This window comes from Schistocerca serialis, chromosome 5 (genome assembly GCF_023864345.2).
Source record: "Schistocerca serialis cubense isolate TAMUIC-IGC-003099 chromosome 5, iqSchSeri2.2, whole genome shotgun sequence".
Classification (NCBI taxonomy): Eukaryota; Metazoa; Arthropoda; class Insecta; order Orthoptera; family Acrididae; genus Schistocerca; species Schistocerca serialis.
This window is the reverse complement of record NC_064642.1, coordinates 191130851-191152538: the sequence shown is the minus strand read 5'-3', so window position 1 is coordinate 191152538 and position 21688 is coordinate 191130851.

Below are 21688 nucleotides of genomic sequence, written 5' to 3'. Positions count from 1 at the left end.
GTTCTCTCATTTTTGCTCTTCAAATTGTGCTTTTCTGTGTTATCGTGTGAAATATTGTGACAATAATGGCGTGTGAAAAACGTAACACTAGGCTCCAAAGTAAACTGAGAAATAATAGTGACGACGAGCGTAGCTTATCAGCACCACCGTGTAGTGAATTAACAGAAATTCGAAGTAGTAATTTGGTAATTGTGCATAGCGAAATGGAGCGGGCGGCAAATAATGGTGTAGACAGTGAAACAATTAGTGAACAGGGAAGCATTATCGATCGATCGGTCGGCAACAGCTCACCTCAGGATTCCGAAATGGCAGGACACAATATTGCAAATACTGTAGACTCAGGTTTTGGGTTCTCACCGTTTTCTCAAATGAGTCAAGACACATGCTTGTCAAAATGTGAATGTTGCCGGTGCAAATTCACTGCCGAAAAGCACGGGAGAACATGTTTCAGACACCAGTGCATTGTTATTACAGTTAATGCAACAAATGGGACAAAGGCTACAAAAGTTAGACACAATGGAACAAAATCTTCAAAAGTTAGACACAATGGAACAAAATCTTCAAAACTTAGACACAACGCTTCAACAAAACCAGAAACAAATGGGACAAAATCTTCAAAAGTTAGACGCAATGGAACAAAATCTTCACAATACGCTTGAACAAACACGTGAAGATTTAACTACTGAGTTACATAAAATCGAATCGAAATGTCAAAAAGTCTGTAACGACGTAAAAACACAAATTTGTGAGCATTTCCTACCTATTTTTTCGCGTCATGAAAATGCATTACAGAATCACGAAGCAGCCATAAAGGAACTGCAAACTATTGTTCATGAAAATCACGACATCTTGCAAGCTAAAATTGACTCAGCTGCATCTACCGATTCGGTTATGCAGCTTGCAAAAACTCAGGAAAACTTAAAAGACACAGTAGATACGATTTCAACACAAATGGACACTCTGAAACTTGGTTCAGAAAAACACACAGAGGAAATAATTTCACTAACGGATAAAGTAGCCGAAGTTTCAGATCAGTTCACCAACTTATCTACAAAGGTAGATGATGATCTGAATGACAAGACCTGTAGCCTTCACGGACACTGAAGAGTATGAACAAATTACAAAATTCAAACAAAATCAAAATCAAATCAATACACAGTATAAAAGAGAAATCCGGTAAGTACAAGATCAGTTGGCACAAGTAATACAAGAATTACATATTTCAGAGGACACTCGCGCTCCAGTACGGGAAGAGGGACATAGAAATACGGAACAACCACAAAATAATAACACAGGACACTTCGGAAATTATGAAAGAAATTGGCAAGGCGCATTGGATTTTGAGATGGAACCGCCGAAACGAAGTAACAGTGAGCGATGTGCGACTCACCGACACCATGATTTTGACTATAAGCTGTTCATTACTACACGTAAATTCAAAACATTTAAGAATTCTGACAACGACATTCATCCACAAGCATGGCTTCATCAATTCTCTCATTGTTTTCCTCCCAACCGCTCATTGGAGCACAGGTTAGAATTAATGGGTGGCTTTTTAGAGAATGAACCAGCTGTAAGAATGCGATCGGTCATTCACGATTGCCACAGTGAAGGAGAATTTTATCATGCCTTCCTCTCAGCGTATTGGTCTCAAGCTACACAAGACCCAGTAAAACATAGCATCATAATGATGAAACGTTTCGAACAATCTGAATTTTCCAGTCTTATGAAATATTTTGAAGACATGTTGCATAAGAATCAGTATCATCTACATCTATACTCCGCGAGCCACCTTACGGTGTGTGGCGGAGGGTACTTATTGTACCACTATCTGATCCCCCCTTCCCTGTTCCATTCACGAATTGTGCGTGGGAAGAACGACTGCTTGTAAGTCTCCGTATTTGCTCTAATTTCTCGGATCTTTTCGTTGTGATCATTACGCGAGATATATGTGGGCGGTAGTAATATGTTGCCCATCTCTTCCCGGAATGTGCTCTCTCGTAATTTCGATAATAAACCTCTCCGTATTGCGTAACGCCTTTCTTGAAGTGTCCGCCACTGGAGCCTGTCCAGCATCTCCGTAACGCTCTCGCGCTGACTGAATGTCCCCATGACGAATCGCGCTGCTTTTCGCTGGATCATGTCTATCTCTTCTATTAATCCAACCTGGTAAGGGTCCCATACTGATGAGCAATACTCAAGAATCGGACGAACAAGCGTTTTGTAAGCTACTTCTTTCGTCGATGAGTCACATTTTCTTAGAATTCTTCCTATGAATCTCAACCTGGCGCCTGCTTTTCCCACTATTTGTTTTATGTGATCATTCCACTTCAGATCGCTCCGGATAGTAACTCCTAAGTATTTTACGGTCGTTACCGCTTCCAATGATTTACCACCTATGGCATAATCGTACTGGAATGGATTTTTGCCCCTATGTATGTGCATTATATTACATTTATCTACGTTTAGGGAAAGCTGCCAGCTGTCGCACCATGCATTAATCCTCTGCAGGTCCTCCTGGAGTACGTACGAGTCTTCTGATGTTGCTACTTTCTTGTAGACAACCGTGTCATCTGCAAATAGCCTCACGGAGCTACCGATGTTGTCAACTAAGTCATTTATGTATATTGTAAACAATAAAGGTCCTATCACGCTTCCCTGCGGTACTCCCGAAATTACCTCTACATCTGCAGATTTTGAACCGTTAAGAATGACATGTTGTGTTCTTTCTTCTAGGAAATCCTGAATCCAATCACAAACCTGGTCCGATATTCCGTAAGCTCGTATTTTTTTCACTAAACGTAAGTGCGGAACCGTATCAAATGCCTTCCTGCAGTCCAGGAATACGGCATCAATCTGCTCGCCAGTGTCTACGGCACTGTGAATTTCTTGGGCAAATAGGGCGAGCTGAGTTTCACATGATCTCTGTTTGCGGAATCCATGTTGGTTATGATGAAGGAGATTTGTATTATCTAAGAACGTCATAATACGAGAACACAAAACATGTTCCATTATTCTACAACAGATTGACGTAAGCGAAATAGGCCTATAATTATTCGCATCTGATTTATGACCCTTCTTGAAAATGGGAACGACCTGCGCTTTCTTCCAGTCGCTAGGTACTTTACGTTCTTCCAGCGATCTACGATAAATTGCTGATAGAAAGGGGGCAAGTTCTTTAGCATAATCACTGTAGAATCTTAAGGGTATCTCGTCTGGTCCGGATGCTTTTCCGCTACTAAGTGATAGCAGTTGTTTTTCAATTCCGATATCGTTTATTTCAATATTTTCCATTTTGGCGTCCGTGCGACGGCTGAAGTCAGGGACCGTGTTACGATTTTCCGCAGTGAAACAGTTTCGGAACACTGAATTCAGTGTTTCTGCCTTTCTTCGGTCGTCCTCTGTTTCGGTGCCATCGTGGTCAACGAGTGACTGAATAGGGGATTTAGATCCGCTTACCGATTTTACATATAACCAAAACTTTTTAGGGTTCTTGTTTAGATTGTTTGCCAATGTTTTATGTTCGAATTCGTTGAATGCTTCTCTCATTGCTCTCTTTACGCTCTTTTTCGCTTCGTTCAGCTTTTCCTTATCAGCTATGATTCGACTACCCTTAAACCTATGATGAAGCTTTCTTTGTTTCCGTAGTACCTTTCGTACATGATTGTTATACCACGGTGGATCTTTCCCCTCGCTTTGGACCTTAGTCGGTACGAACTTATCTAAGGCGTACTGGACGATGTTTCTGAATTTTTTCCATTTTTGTTCCACATCCTCTTCCTCAGAAATGAACGTTTGATGGTGGTCACTCAGATATTCTGCGATTTGTGCCCTATCACTCTTGTTAAGCAAATATATTTTCCTTCCTTTCTTGGCATTTCTTATTACACTTGTAGTCATTGATGCAACCACTGACTTATGATCACTGATACCCTCTTCTACATTCACGGAGTCGAAAAGTTCCGGTCTATTTGTTGCTATGAGGTCTAAAACGTTAGCTTCACGAGTTGGTTCTCTAACTATCTGCTCGAAGTAATTCTCGGACAAGGCAGTCAGGATAATGTCACAAGAGTCTCTGTCCCTGGCTCCAGTTCTGATTGTGTGACTATCCCATTCTATACCTGGTAGATTGAAGTCTCCCCCTATTACAATAGTATGATCACGAAACTTCTTCACGACGTTCTGCAGGTTCTCTCTGAGGCGCTCAACTACTACGGTTGCTGATGCAGGTGGTCTATAGAAGCATCCGACTATCATATCTGACCCACCTTTGATACTTAACCCAGATTATTTCACATTCGCATTCGCTAATAACTTCACTGGATATTATTGAATTCTTTACTGCTATAAATACTCCTCCACCATTGGCGTTTATCCTATCCTTGCGGTATATATTCCATTCTGTGTCTAGGATTTCGTTACTGTTCACTTCCGGTTTTAACCAACTTTCCGTTCCTAATACTATATGCGCACTATTTCCTTCAATAAGAGATACTAATTCAGGAACCTTGCCCTGGATACTCCTGCAGTTTACCAATATTACGTTAACTTTTCCTGTTTTTGGTCTCTGAGGACGGACGTTCTTTATCAACGATGATAATGTCCTCTCTGGTAAGTCGTCAGGTATTTTATCGTTTCGCCCAAGGGGGGGTCCCTCTAACCTAAAAAACCCCCGTGTGCACGCCACACGTACTCTGCTACCCTAGTAGCTGCTTCCGGTGTGTAGTGCACGCCTGACCTGTCTAGGGGGGCCCTACAGTTCTCCACCCAATAACGGAGGTCGATGAATTTGCAACCATTATAGTCGCAGAGTCGTCTGAGCCTCTGGTTTAGACCCTCCACACGGCTCCAAACCAGAGGACCGCGATCGACTCTGGGCACTATGCTGCAGATATTAAGCTCAGCTTGCACTCCGCGTGCGATGCTGGTTGTCTTCACCAAATCAGCCAGCCGCCGGAAGGAACCAAGGATGGCCTCAGAACCCAAGCGGCAGGCGTCATTCGTTCCGACATGTGCTACTAACTCCAGCCGGTCACACCCAGTGCGTTCAATAGCTGCCGGAAGGGCCTCCTCCACATTACGGACGAGACCCCCCGGCAAGCACACCGAGTGCACACTGGCATTCTTCCCCGACCTACCCGCTATTTTCCTGAGGGGCTCCATAACCCGCCTAACGTTGGAGCTCCCTATAACTAATAGGCCCGCCCTCTGTGACTGTCGGGACCTTGCCGGAGAATCGGCCACTGGCCCAACAGGCGAGGCATCCTGTGGTGGCTCGGAAACGATGTCATCACCACTAGGAAGCACCCCGTACCTGTTGGAAAGGGGTAAGGCAGCTGCCACGCGGCCAGATCCCACCTTCGCCTTTCGGCCAGGCACGCGCGAGCCCACCACTGTCCGCCATTCACCCTGGAGTGATGGCTGACCGGTAAGATGCTCACTGCCGGAAGACGCAGCGACATCAGGGGTTCCATGTGATTCCAAGGCCACCGAAGTAGGCATAAGTCTCACCACAGTTGCCCCAACGCCACTACGAGCCGACGCCTGCGCCTCGAGCTCGATGAGCCTAACAGACAAAGCCTCCACCTGCCCCCGAAGAGTGGCCAATTCTCCTTGCGTCCGCTCACAACAACCACAGTCCCTACACATGACCATGTTTACCCTACTCTATACGGTGACAAATTCCCAAGATAATCTTCTGATGAGCTACTCTGATAATCAAGAAACACTCACTGAAATACGAGACGCGAAAACTACGCTAGGTTTTTCCAGAAAAACTATTTAAAAGCTAAGCGCAGCAAATAAGTACAAAAACGCTTTACACAAACAGTACTCGCTGCTGCTGGTGCTCTCGCTCTGGCTGTCACAAGACAACTGCTGATTCAAGTGACTAGTGGCTAACGGCCGCGAAACAAACAAAAGACGGTTTTAGGGCGCTTTCTGTTCTAAACGATCAAGAAAACACTAAGAAATCTAACACGAAAACTACGTAAAGTTTTATCAAGAACTGTTAGTTACTATGCAGAGCAGATAAACACAAATAGAATCCCTTCCTTAGTGGAAGGTCGTAAACAAAATGCAAAATAAACGCTTTATACAAACAGTACTCGCTGCTGCTGGTGCTCTCGCTCTGGCTGTCACAAGACAACTGCTGATTCAAGTGACTAGTGGCTAACGGCCGCGAAACAAACAAAAGACGGTTTTAGGGCGCTTTCTGTTCTAAACGATCAAGAAAACACTAAGAAATCTAACACGAAAACTACGTAAAGTTTTATCAAGAACTGTTAGTTACTATGCAGAGCAGATAAACACAAATAGAATCCCTTCCTTAGTGGAAGGTCGTAAACAAGATGCAAAATAAACGCTTTATACAAACAGTACTCGCTGCTGCTGGTGCTCTCGCTCTGGCTGTCACAAGACAAGAGTATCTTTCAAACCCATACAGCCCCTCAGAACTCATCCGCATTTGCTTAATCAAATTGCCTGAACATTTACGACATATTATTTTAGCAGGACGTTGCAAAGACGACATTGAAGCTTTTCAGGGACTGTTACAAGAACTGGAAATTGGCACTGACAATTGCGGAACGCGAAAACAGGAGCACAACAATTACAGGTCACATCTGTCACAATTCCGCGATGACAGAAATAATACACGGCAAGGCTATTCTCACAACGTAAATCGTGACCAAAACAGACACCACCCGTATGACAACCGTTGGCAGAGTAGTAATAATTACAGGGAAAGATCACCTCTCCGCAATAATGACTATCACAGAGACAATCAGAGAAACAGACAATATGGGAACCAAAATAATTATTATCAAGGGAGAAAGAATAACTTTAGATGCAACAGTCCAGCGCGCATTTACGATTCAGGGAGAAATTCTCCACCACGTGACCGACAAGAAAGAAACTATAGAATCTACCGACATGACGACAGACGATATGAGCGTAACGACAGACCTGAATTGCATCAGAACTGGCGGGATTCAAACAGAGCAGGGCCCTCTCGACAAGGTGAATTTGTAGAAGTTAGGTCTCCAAATCCCAATAACGACGCGCGCCAACAAAGACACAATAGGCAATGACTCATACCGCTGGCAGCCACAAAACGTACTTATGAAACTGACAACGCAGCTGCCGTAGCTAGTAATTACGTAAAAATGGAAGACATTAGGGACATCTTACTCCAGGAACACGACGTAAAACATAACAACATTGCATATCCTGTGATTCACATTACAGTAAATGACGTAAAATTTACGGCAGTGCTTGACTCTGGCAGTCCCATTTCAGTGATTAGTGAAACAGCCTTTAGCAAATGCAACAAATCGAACGATTGCCCCACACTTCCGTTACGTAAGATTAAATTACAAGGTGCAATCTTTGGAAAAAGTGTAGATGTACGCCAACAAACCAACTTAGAATCCTTTTGTCAAAGCCACAGCTTCTCTATGAACTTTCTTATTGTTCCATTATTGTCGACGGAAATTATATTGGGAGTAGACTTTTTGAATGAATACAAAGCAATCTTAAACTTTCACGATGCTGAAATAAGTTTAGAGAAAGAAGGTAAGTCAATAGCTTTGAAATTTGAAGATTGGCTCTCAAACCATGACGAGGAAATTAATCGGCTTTACCTTCTGTTAGACAACAGTTCGGGATTTTCTACGGACCTAGACACTAACAATCACTGTGCAAGTACTGACAGGGATGATATCGATGGCATATTTGAAACTAATGAGTTAATTCAGAATAAAATTCAAACAATTCACAATTGTAGTGACAGTGATAGGCAGGACCTTTTTGAGATTTTACAAGCACATTCCACAGGTTTTACTCACAAAACAGGAACAATCAAGAGATTTCAATACCAATTGCGTGTTCGTGAGCATACTAAATTTTGTGTTAGACCATACGTAATTCCGGCACATTATAGGGACCGTGTTAGAACAGAAATACAATCTATGCTTGACGAGGGCATTATTGAGCCTGAAGTAAGCTCATACAATAATCCATTACATGTTGCTGAGAAGAAAAATGGATCGATCAAGCTTGTCTTAGATTCGAGACAAATCCATACTATCATCATTCCTGAAACAGACAGGCCGCAAACGTTGGAAGAACTTCTCCAAAATTTTAATGGTGTAAAAGTGTTGTCTTCTATTGATCTCAGATCCAGCTTTTATCAGATCGAACTTCATCCAGAATGTAGAAAATACACAGCTTTCATTTGTTTCGGCGTTTGTTACCAGTTTCGAAAACTTCCTTTTAGTTTGAACATTTCTTCGGCAGCATTCATTCGCGGGCTGAATTCCAAATTAGCTGAGTTCTTAAAACGTCACATCACCTTATATGTGGACGATATTCTGATAGCAGAAGCCTCATGGGAACAACACAATCGCATCCTCAACAGCGTGTTACATATTTTTGCCGAATCTGGAATTACAGTTAACTTGGAAAAGTCTGAATTTGGTAGTACAAAGGTGAAGTTTTTGGGACATATTATTTCTTCTGAAGGCATTCAGCCGGATCCTGAAAAGTTAGAAGCAATCAGAGGCATTCCAGTTCCATCCACAAAAAAACAAGTCCGCAGTTTTCTAGGTCTCGTAAATTTTTACCGTCGTTTTCAGAAGATGCAAATTCTTGTTACACCAAAACTTTGTTCTCTCACTGGAAAAAATACTATTTGGAACTGGGACCAACAAGCACAGTTGGAATTCAATTCTTTCAAAGAAGCGTTACTTAACGCGCCAATACTAGCTCATCCAGATCTGTCACAAGATTTCTGACTTAGCACAGATTCTTCTAAAGTCGGTCTTCGTGCCCATTTATTTCAAGAAGCCATAGAAAATGACACTACAGTTCAGAAAACCATTGCTTTTGCTAGCCGAGTGCTAACAGAATCTGAAAAAAATTATTCCGTTACTGAATTAGAAGCTTTAGCTATCGTTTGGGCATTTAACAAATTCCGTTTCTTTCTTTCTGGTAAGCGCGTAAAAGTATACAGTGATCATCGTGCATTACAATTTCTTATGTCTTCAAAATTAAATCATGACAGGTTAAAACGTTAGGCATTGTTTCTGCAAGAATTCCACTTCACAATAGTCTACATTCCCGGCCAGTAGAACATTGTTGCGGACGCACTGTCACGCGCACCGGCTGGGCTTGAGAAAAGTAACACAGAAGGCAATCTCGAGAAAAATTTCAGTATTCTTTACATTCAGAAAGTCGTCTTTGAAAACTTCATCACCGCATCTTTAAAGGACATTGCTCATGAACAAGATAAAGATCCGATTTGGAAAGACATCAAAAGTAAATGGCATGAAAAGACACACACACAGATTCGGCATTATTATCTGGTTAGAAACAACATACTGTTCAAACGCTGCACTGTTGATGACAAGCTATGGGTACTTTGCATTCCAGATGATTTTGTTAATAAGCTCATTTGGTACATTCATTTCAGCTACGCACATTTTGGTCCACGAAAATGTTATTATGTTCTTCGGACGACTTGTTATTTTAACAATATGGAAAAGAGAATTCGAAGAGTCTTGTCTATTTGTAAACTTTGTCAAAAGGGGAAACCATCTACTATCTCCCATCGTGCTCGGCTGTTTCCTATCATTCCTTCTAGATTAAAAGAATTTGCTGCTGTTGATCTCTTGGGACCGCTTGTCAGAACATCTAATGGATTTTCGTACGTTCTAGTCGCTGTTGAACTTACTTCAAAATTTGTTTCTTTCACTCCGTTACGTAAAGCCACTGGACGGTCTGTATCCAACGCCTTTGTTAAAAATTTCTTACGTGAAGTTGGACACGTTAGTAAAGTCATTTCAGATAACGGACCGCAATTCAGATCTGCTTTTTGGTCACGCATGCTTCGGAATCATAAAATCAAACCTGTTTTTATTTCATTGTACTCATCACATTGTAACCCCTCCGAACGGATTATGAAAGAAATCAATAAGCTTTGCAGACTTTATTGTCAAAGAAAGCATCAGCATTGGGACAGATATTTACACTTATTTCAAAACGTGCTGAATGAAATGCCTCATGACTCCACTGCTTTACCACCTACTCTTGTACTGAAGAATGAAGAACCACCAAACAGAATCAGAGAGCTTGTACCTTTCCCAAATACACGTAAACTACGACACAAAGACATAATTGATTTGGCTATTATAAATATAAAATCTGCAGTAGACAAAAGGAGAAAACTACATGGTAAAGCAAATGCAAAGAAATTATATATTGGTCAGAAAGTTCTCATTAAAGCTCATTCATTGTCACATAAGAAGAAACACTTGAGTCACAAATTCTTTCTAGTTTACAATGGACCTTACAGAATCCGACGTATACCACATGATAATTGCGTTGAAGTTGAAACTCTGCGTACTAGGAAGAGTAAAGGTTTACACCACATTTCACATGTAAAACCGTTTATTGAAAGATAATCTGCTTTTTAACTTTGTCTTTGCCATATAACTTTTCACTTTACATTACTAGTATGCTTTGTCAGACTTAGAATCTGTTAATATGCAACAATGTTTGAAGTTAAATATCCAGTCAAGAACCAAGAGAACTTATTTAAACAGAAATTACGAATGCATTGTTATTGTGAACAGATGACACAGTGTTATTGTGTGTGTACATTCTTGCTTGTTAGTTGCACGATTACGTAACGACTATAAGGCTCACATACTTAGAACATTTACCAGTACTGCTAATGAGATTTTAATGCAACATTTTGGTTTACTTGAAAATACATTCTGGATTTAAAGTACATTCTGTGAGATACCAGATGACACAGTGGTTAGTTTATGTGACAGCTACACGATTTTATCACGACGCTACTAATGAGTGACAATTTACAATGTTGTTTTTGCAGTGTATCTGTTTTATATCTGCACAGGTTTTCTGAATTCTTCTGGAAAGTAAAACATGTTTTAGTAGTAACTTTTGTGGTATAGATAGAATGAGACAGCCTTTTTCTTAGCACAACAATACGTTACATTATAGTACTTTCTTCATCATGGCAATAAGCATAATAACTACGATATCTACACGCAGAGCGTCTCATTTTTGTTTATGATGAGGTGAGTACATTGACTTCAGCAGAACTTTGCTTACAGAGGACGATAACTACGACACTTCAACAGAATTATCTTACAGCAAGACGCACATTTAGCGCTACAGTACACGTATTTAAGTGATTAATTTTGTACTTAAAACATTTATTTTCAAAGATTTTTGAATTACAAAGAAAGTTTTCCATGATACATTTCATTCCATTGCTGTAATCTGTAACACCTGAGGGTATAATTACATTAATCCTCAGGGGGGTACACGTTTACTTTGTGTACCATGTGTTTGGCAAGCACAAGGAGCCCTAGCTAATATGGTATTTGCTTATACAACTTTACACATCGGTACCATATTTCTCTAACACACAAATTACACAGCTATCTGACCATTTAACTGAGAGATAAACTTTTTTTTTACTATGTCAGTGACACATGTTTACACAATTACTCAGTTGGATAATTTCACACTTATGAAATTGTATTTGTCTGTACTTTGTGAACTGTTCATATTTTTTTGGAACCATTGTGATACTATGAGAGCTTTGAATGATGTATTTGGTAAGGGAGCATGATTTTTAAAGTACGTTTGAGGTAGATGTCACTATTGAAATGAGCAGAGAATTTTTTTAGGTTTTGACATTATTGCAGAAAGCTACGCCTTTTTTGAGATTTGGTTGAGGTTTTATGATGTTATGATGATGATGTGTATTACGCTGTTGCGGTATTTTTATGATCAATAAGCTGATGCTATATGAGGAATTTGATTATGCTACGTATTTATTATGATGAAATATTGAAGAAGTGTCGACGAATATGTATATGTGTAATAAGGTAAGGAATAATGAGTAGTGGTTAGGGACTCTGACTTGTGAAAAAGTATGTTGGAAACCAAGAATCGTACTTTAAGAGTTATGAAATGTGTCTAAATGTATGAATGTATCACAATGCCGACAAATATTTTTTGGACACTGTTATAGTTAAGGGATTTTGTTTCTACAGATTTGCAACACAAATTCTCGAACTGTGAAATTTTTATATGAGACTGTCACAGTAGTGCAAACTGGTGTCGTAAATATTTCGGTAAGAAAGCCAAGTGACCTTGACGTAATGCGTCTTGAGCGGCCAGCTGTGTCAGACGCCTGGAGAAAAAGCCATTAGTGTGTGCCTTTTCAGAGGCAAAAAAAAAAGAGAGATGCCATTATCCTCGCTATTGACATTGCTTTGTAGAAAGCATCGTAAATACAACACCCTCAAACTTGAAAACATGATTACACTGTAGAGTTCTTAATTTATGATATTTACTGAAATGAAATGATGAGAAACATTTCATGTCTATTGTATTGCTAGTTGAAAGATTGTTTACTGCATTATGAAATGCCATATGGCTAGTGAATGACGTTTCACGCCTTGCTTTGCCTATTTTGTTTAATATCTAGTTCCTAGCTGCACTGCAGCATTGGTTAAAATAAAATTTTATAGATGTACTAATATAAATATTTTATGCCTACAGATCCAGTAAAAAATAACTTTATGATGGATGTACTCCAAAAAAATGAGGGAGCACAAAAAGACATTTCCACATCACAGGAATTGCATACATAATTTTTGTCAGTGACTTGGTAACTTGTCTGCTAGAGCAAGTTACAGTGATGCATCACTCTAGTGTTAAGATGTGACATAGGTATTAGACATGGCCATCTTTACTGCATTATTTTTTCTGCTTGAGCTTTTTCATGATTAGATATAAGTTATTGCATTTGCTGCTGCTGTTTGCCAGGTATAGTGTTATTAAATTTCACTTTGTGTTACTCTGTTAATCTAGTTTTACTACTGATTTATTTTTCTTGTTTGCTGCGCATTGCCTTATATTAATTGTAATATTGCATTTGCTTTGCTAATTTATGCTGCTTGCTTTGCCATTTGTACTTTTTATCATTGCTGTTTGTGTTAATTGTTTTGTGCTGCTTCATTGCCTCGTTCCTTAGTTTAGCATCTGAGCTCAGTAGATTTAAGTTAGCTTAAGATGGGGTAGGCTATATGAGAGAACGAGTTGTGATGAATTGGAAGAAATGCATTGAGAAGCTATAAGAAAATGGTTTGGCCAAAAAAGTATTTGAAAGAGGATATGAGCAAAAAAGTAGGGTTTAGGGACAATAAGTTTACATAGGATTTTCTTGGAAATAAATGATGAGGTAAGATAATGGAAAATAAATAATGAGGTAAGAAAGATGTGTACTTATAAATACAGAAAGCATGCTTGGATAGGATTTTTTTTGGTGGAAACAAATGTTGAAATAAGACGAAAGATCTATGGAATGAAGTTTTGGGTTGGACTGCAGTACCAAATGTTACACTGAGAACAAACCCTGTCCTTTCCTTTTGTGTTATCCCACTATGTGTTTGTGTATCCTTGTGTATTTGTTTTCTTCCTGTCTCTGTGTACTGTTTCATAGAATTTTTTCTCTTCTAATGCTAAGCTACATTCACTATGATGAGGAATACTGTTATCCTCAAATATAATTTGCATTAATAATATGTTATTTACTTTGTAAAGATGTTAGACATTATTAATTCTGTTCTGCTTTAATGCTTATGTGTGAAGTTGATGTTTCAATAATTATTCTGATCTTTTATGTATTTACTTATGTCATAATTCCTGTAACACTGATGTATATGTTTATTTCTATTCTTTTGTAAAGCCCCTATTACTACAAATTTTATCTGTATTATTATGTTTTTAATGATGTATTTTGTACCGTTGTTATTGTATTCTTATGTTATAAAATTGTAATTGATACCAGTTCATCATATTATTAACTTGTAAGTTACATTTCACTGCACACGTTTCTGTTGGTCATAGTATATGGACAATATGTGGGAAGTAGGGACTGTTAGTGTTTGCACGTGTGTTAATAATTCAGCAAGGGACTGGATAACAGCATTGCTGGTTCTAAGGACAATTCCAAAAACTTTGTGAGTGCACAAGTGGTGGTTATGGACTTGCTATATTATCCGCAAGACTCTTCAATGGTGATTGTGCACCTGCACAGTCACAACAGATGGCTGCTGGCCATCTCTACAAGGACTACAGTGGGTCTGCATCTTCGATGACCCACCAATACCATTATTTCTACAAGGACTACAGTGGGTCTACACCTTTGCTGACTCACCAGTACCATAATCTCTACAAGGACTACAGTGGTTCTGCACCTCTGGTGGCCCACCAATACCGTAATCTCTACCAGGACTACAGTGGGTCTGCTCTGTGATGACCTACCTACCAATACTCTTCAAAATTTCGACTGACTCTGCTGCAGGTTTACTCTGTTGTGGCTCATTACCTGTCTGCATGTCAAGAGTCAGCACTGTCTTTCCGTTGGAAGGACAACACTACTTCTTCAAGACTGCATGTAAATCCACTACTTCCGTGTGGATTTTCTTTTACTGCTCAGACATTGAGAAAAACACTGCTATTTTACTGTGATGAACGATCAGGACTGTCTTTATGGACTGTGAGAAAATTTTAGCTTTTGACCAACATTGCATCAGTAAGTGTGTGCATTTGATTTCTTTGTTATTGTAATTATGAAAAAATTTTTTCAAATCTGTATTGGCCACTGCCCAAAACAATTTGTAAAATTTTTTGTGGATAACATGAGGGCTATGTAAGTAGGCTGTTTAGGGGCTATGTAAGTAGGCTGTTTAAGTTTTTATATTGGTAACGCCACGTAGCGCTCTGTATGTGCTGTGTGCAGTCTGTGGCTGGTTTGCATTGTTGTTGGAATATCTGCCATTGTAGTGTTGGGCAGCTGGATGTTAACAGCGCGTAGCGTTGCGCAGTTGGAGGTGAGCCGCCAGCAGTGGTGGGTGTGGGGAGAGAAATGGCAGAGTTTTGAAATTTGTAAGACTGGATGTCATGAACTGCTATATATATTATGACTATTAAGGTAAATACATTGTTTGTTCTCTATTAAAATCTTTCATTTGCTAACTATGCCTATCAGTAGTTAGTGCCTTCCGTAGTTTGAATCTTTTATTTAGCTGGCAGTAGTGGCTGTCGCTGTATTGCAGTATTTCGAGTAACGAAGATTTTTGTGAGGTAAGTGATTTGTGAAACGTATAGGTTAATTTAGTCAGGGCCATTCTCTTGTAGGGATTACTGAAAGTCAGATTGCGTTGCGCTAAAAAAAAATATTGTGTGTCAGTTTAAGCACAGTCGTGTATAATTGTTCTAAGGGGACGTTTCGAGGAGTGGATCCACGTTCTGTGCCTCTACTAACTCCTCTCTCAAATTTAAGCGACTTACAGATTTCTTGATAAATGGGAGGAATGAGAGGTAGTAGTTGCTGAATATTTTTCCATTTTGGTTCCTTGATTTTAAGAGGCTCCTTGTACAGACCGGCGAGTTGAATGGTTGGTTGCCTTCCTTTCAGTTTTATTTGGAAAGTCATCTTCAGGAGTTCAAAATCAGGATTAAAAGTAGGCTTCACCAGCATTGCAAATGGCGCATCCAACGAATCGAGGACCACTTCAATGGGTGCTTCGATTCGTCCCTGCAGGTATAAGGCCTGATATCAACGCAGGCCATTGCGTCAACTTAAACAAAATCACTTTTTGTCATTTTTATAACCTTGACGCTCTTGCTTGCTTTAGAAACTGCATTAGCCTGGTTGTCAGGAACAAACACATACTCAAGTTTAGATTTACGTTTCTCTATTATGCCGAAATATGTATCACACTCCATGAGCGAGTAACCTGGCTCCAAGAATTTATGGTCAACAACATCAAGAATACCTTCCTTAACGACATACATCTTAAGCTTTGCTATGTTTTCTACTCTGTTCTGCCCTACACAATACTCATTGTATGCTATGAAATGTTTAGCAGTTGGATGATCCACCAGAAACATATTCAAACTGGAGGCAACGACTTGCGAAACAGTTGATGCAACAGTTTCATCCCTAAAAGTCATAGTTGCTTTGCCTATTCATAAATTATGAATTCAAATGTTATAAGTCTATAGTTGTTGGACGTAATATTTTTGCTTGACGGTCAAACTCAGGGATGTAATATTTTTGCTTGACGGTCAAATGCAATGGCCAACACTTTATCCATTGCGCTCTATTTGGCTGTTGACTGATCATTCTTCTTAGATTTTACAGCGATTTCGGCCAAACAATGACGCCATTCCTGTTGAGTCTGCAATTCTCTGATTTGGCACATATCAATTTCTGATTTTATAGCCACGGCAAAATAATCACACTTATTCCATGTATCTAAATGTGGACGATGAAAGCTGAGGTTAAATTGACTAATAAAAATGTGGCGATATTATCATTCCTTCACAGGTGTTTCATTACGCCTATTGCATTCTTCTACTTGTAAGATATACATTGCTGTTATCGTCAAATGCTGCGACAGGTACTGTTTATTGGAGTTCTGTAGTCTTGAATAATGACGAGTGCATCGGGGAAATGCGCCGATATGTTTCCTAGCTGGCTCTAGACGAGGTTTTGATACTGATGGCCTGCCTTTGCACTCTCTTCTATCCTGGGACGACACACGAGTTTCACTAGCTCCACCCGTAGCCCTGGTAAACCGTCTGTTTGAAATATCGAGCGTTTTTAAGAAATATTTACACGCCCTCTGTCCCGTGACAAGGATCTGCTTCGTTGTCTTCTTGAATGAAATCGCAGTTTTCTTGCGTATTAATGTAGGTTTCAAAGTCACACAAAACCTATAAGTGCATTTTGCAGTTCCGGAGACCCCCAAAGCTCAAAGCTCACGGAAGATATTCCTGCGCGCTTTTTATCATTTATGTTACTACACTGATGCCTACAGTTTTGCGTAAACTGCTTTAACATTCTTCTCTCCTTAATCTTACCACCATGTCCCTCAGATTACTGCTCACTGTTTCGTAATCGTTTTCTTACATCACTTTTCTATGTCCTGGCACGTCCTTCCTTCTTCCGTTACCCCTGTGGTTTATCATCTCCATTACGACCACAGCCTGAAAAATTTATAATGTTCCACAACCAATTACTACACTAGCATGAAATTGGTGAAAGTTAAACTCAGTATAATGATACAACGTCATTCGAGACAAATCTGGTTCATCAGATCTTTCACCTGCGCTTGAAATATATTCGTCCGTACAAATTCGATGTAAGAAACCCACGTTCTATGTTTCTGTGTCACAATCGTCCTTCGTTTTATTTTCGTTGTCAGATCCATATTCTGAAATGTTCCATTAACAGAATACAGAAACATTTATTTTTATTATTTAATTATTATATTAGCTTATGAATACTAGGTTGGCTTAAAACTGGAATGTAACACGTTATGTTACGGTGCTATTCATGAAAGTATCCCTACTTAATCATTTCATACAACAAATCAATACAGCATTAAAATAAACAATATAGATTACTGATTCATACTTAAACGACTAATAAATGTCTTGCCTTTCATTATCATAGATAATCCAGCATCAAATACCCACTGTTTTTTGCCACTTTGTATGAAGTACTGTAACAGTGAGTGTACTTGTACCACCTTCTCTGTAGAGTGCAAACTGTTGGCCAACACATCCTAGCACCAATCAAGGTTCCAGCTGTACAACTTTTTTCCTGAGTTCTGCACGTACTTTCCGACACATATACCACTAAAAAGTTCTTTTTTAAACTTTTGTCACACACACCACCTTTTTTCTGAGCACTCCAATTATTATTCCACATTTCGCGTTATGATCTTCAAATCGCTTAATATCTTATACTACACATTTGTAAAAGTAGCCTAGGTGTTAATTCAGGGTATAACCTAATTCCATTCTAAATTTCTTCCAAATCCTTCCAGCCGTTTCAGCGTTGGTGAACAAGAAACATACACACAAACATTCGTATTGATAATATATATGGGTTTCCCTTACAATTAATTTTACGAAGTGTTTGTTCTAGGCCGGCCAGAGTGGCCGAGCGGTTCTAGGCGCTTCAGTCTGGAACCGCGTGACCGCTACGGTCGCAAGTTCGAATCCTGCCTCAGGCATGGATGTGTGTGATGTCCTTAGGTTGGTTAGGTTTAAGTAGTTCTAAGTTCTAGGGGTCTGATGACCTCAGATGTTAAGTCCCATAGTGTTCAGAGCCATTTGAACCATTTTGTTTGTTCTACAAAAAAAAGCAATGTTATCACACTCATATTTCTCTTTTTTGTAACTAATAACAGCTGCTCTGTTTCATGAAACACATATTTACTATTTTTTATTTTTAATGTTTCACATTCGTTTGTAACGCTAGTTAATATCGTTCTTTTTAACACAGATAGTCTAGGAATATACTTACCTGCACCAGAATGTTTTAGAAAGTGCGCAGAGGACCACCAATTTAAGTAATCCTTTCATATCGAATCTCGAACGGCAAGCCGTTGTTGTGTCCTCTGCCTTAGAACACTGGCTTTCGGAAAAGAAAAAGGAAGCCACTGTTCCCAGATATTTACGAGCCACTACATGTAGAGCAGTACACGCTGCCTCGCTATCTTACCCGAATTCCAGACTAGATTATTTTTCCCTGACTACTTACTGTTCCAGTGGCAAAGCTCTGCTCCTGCTGTGTTGACACACATGTCTCAATGAATGCTCCATAAATTATCTTCTGTAGTAGCTGGTAAGAGTACTGGTGATTTTTTGACTGCGGCAATTTTTTGTGTCTGCTTCTTCTGACCAATAGCGTTTAACAAAATGGTTCAAATGGCTCTAAGCACTATGGGACTTAATATCTAAGGTCATCAGTTCCCTAGACTTAGAACTACTTAAACGTAACTAACCTAAGGACATCACACACATATCCATGCCCGAGGCAGGATTCGAAACTGCGACCGTAGCAGCAGCGCGGATCCGGCCTGTAGCGTCTAGAACCGCTCGGCCACAGCGGCCGAGCAGCATTTAACTTTCTAACAGCAATAGTTACTGCGAAGGAGTTTTGGGAACGGAGACTGTTGAAGCGAGGATTTAGAATCGTGCACAGCGCCAACAGTTTGGTCTTCTCGACGCTCTTAAAGTGATTTTGGTATTGTTCTTGCTGATTCTCTTTGAGACATTTACAGTCTGGTGGCTCAGTATTTTCTTGACAACAAAGAATCAAATGGTATTACTTTGCTTTCTCTTACGTAATTTTCACCACTGATTTCTTCGGTTACTTGGTATAAGATAGCAATTAATCGATTAATTGAAAATTAATCGCTCATCTCTATTGTTTATATATATATATATATATATATGCTTTACAAGTCAAGTTTGAAAAGGATGGGACAGGCAGTCGGCAGTGAACTTACAGTAGAAACCATCCCGACATCTGCCTAAGGGAATTTAGGAAAACCACAGTGGCCGGATGAAGTCTGGAGCCTTCACCCTGCAGAATACAAGGCCAGTGTATTTAAAAGAGTGCTGCTTCATTCGGTTTGTCTCTAGTGTACAACACCGTTTTGCAAAGAAGTTATTTAATAATGTAAAAAGCTAGTGCTACTCAGTTCATTCATTTCTCACTCGCAGTCACTGTACACTCTACACACACCGTGCACATATTGTTTCATAATGTGATGCTACACAACCATATGACGTCAGGAACATTGCGATGACGTCTTGTTCCATTTGAGTGCCGCTACTTCCCAATTGCTAGCCTGAAAAACTGAGACAGCATCTCTCTATACTGAGTGAGATGTTGAGCACAGAAAAAATTTAAGGAGTTATTATTATAAGGTCCATAGCTTTGGGAGTAAAATGGTTCAAATGGCTCTGAGCACTCTGGGACTTAACTTCTGAGGTCATCAGTCCCCTAGAACTTAAAACTACTTAAACCTAACTAACATAAGGACATCACACACATCCATGCCCGAGGAAGGATTCGAACCTGCGATCGTAGCGGTCGCGCGGTTCCAGACTGTAGCGCCTAGAACCGCTCGGCCACTCAAGCCGCCATAATGAAAGTGTTATGTAGGACGCCAGATGTTTCATTATATTGTTATTATTCTACATCTACATCCGCATAGATAGTCCACAAGCCACCGTACGGTGCGTAGCGGTTGGCACTCTGTACCACTATTAGTCATTTCCTTTCCCGTTCCACTCGCAAGTAGAGCGAGGGCAAAACGACTGTCTATAAGCCTCCGTATGAACCCTAATTTCTCGTATCTCATCTTCGTGACCTTTACGCGCAATATACGTTGGCGGCAGAAGAATCGTTCGGCAATCAGCTTCAAATGCCGGTTCTCTAAATTTTCTCAAAAGCGTTTCTCGGAAAGAATGTCGCCTTCCCTCCACAGATTCCCATTTGAAGTTCTAAAAGCATCTACAAAACACTTACATGTTGTTTGAACCAGCCAGTAACAAATCTAGCAGCCCGCCACTAAATTGCTTCGATGTCGTCCTTCATACCTACGTGGTAGAACACCAAATACTTGAGCAGTACTCAAGAACAGGTCGCACCAGCATCCTGCAGGCGGTCTCCTTTATAGGTGAACCACACTTTCCTTGATTCTCCCAGAAAACAGAAGTCGACCATTCACCTTCCCTACCACATTTCTCAAATGCCCATTCCATCTCATATCCCTTTGCAACGCTACCCCCAATATATTTAATCGACTGTGTCAAGCAAGACTCTAGTAGTACAGCATCCGAACATTGCAGTTTTGGTATTCCTACCCATCCACATTAACTTACATTTTTTCACATTTAGGGCTAACTGCTATGCATGATACCATCTGGAAATTTTGTCTAAGTCGTCTTGTGTCTTCCTACAGTCTGTAAACTCCGATACCTTACCGTACACCACGGCATCATCCGCAAACAACCGCAGATTGCTGCCCACCCTGTCCGCCAAATCATTTATGTATACAGAAAACAACAGCGGTCCTGTCACACTTCCCTGGGACACTCCTGACGATAATCTTGTCGGTGATGAACACCCGCCATCGAGGACAACATACTGGGTTATATTATTACAGAAGCCACTCCCATATCTGTGAACTTATTCCACATGCTCGTACCTTCATTAACAGCTGCAGTGGGGCGCCGCGTCAAATGCTTTCCGGAAATCTAGAAGTATGAAATCTGTCTGTTGCCCTTCATCCATAGTTAGCAGTATATCATATGAGAAACTGGCAAGCTGAGTTTCGCACGAGCGATGCTTTCTGAAACCGTGCTGATTCGTGGACATTAGCTACTCAGTCTCGAGATAGTTTATTAAATTCCAACTGAAAATATGTTCAAGAATGCTGCAGCAAACAGAAGTTAGGGATATTGGTGTGTAATTTCGCGGGTACGTTCTTTTACCCTTCTTGTATACTGGAGTCACCTGCGCCTTTTTGCAGTCGCTTGGGATTTCGTGCTGGGGAAGAGATTCACGATAAATGCAGGCTAAGTGAGGGGCCAGTGTAAAATCGAATTGGGATTCCATCCGGAATTGGTGATTTATTTTCTTTCAAATCTTTATGTTGTTTCTCTACGCCAGGGATGCTTATTACTATATCGACTATACGAGAGCCTATCCAACGCTCCAATGACGATATGTTTGTACGATTCTCCTCTGTGAACGATTTCTTGAACG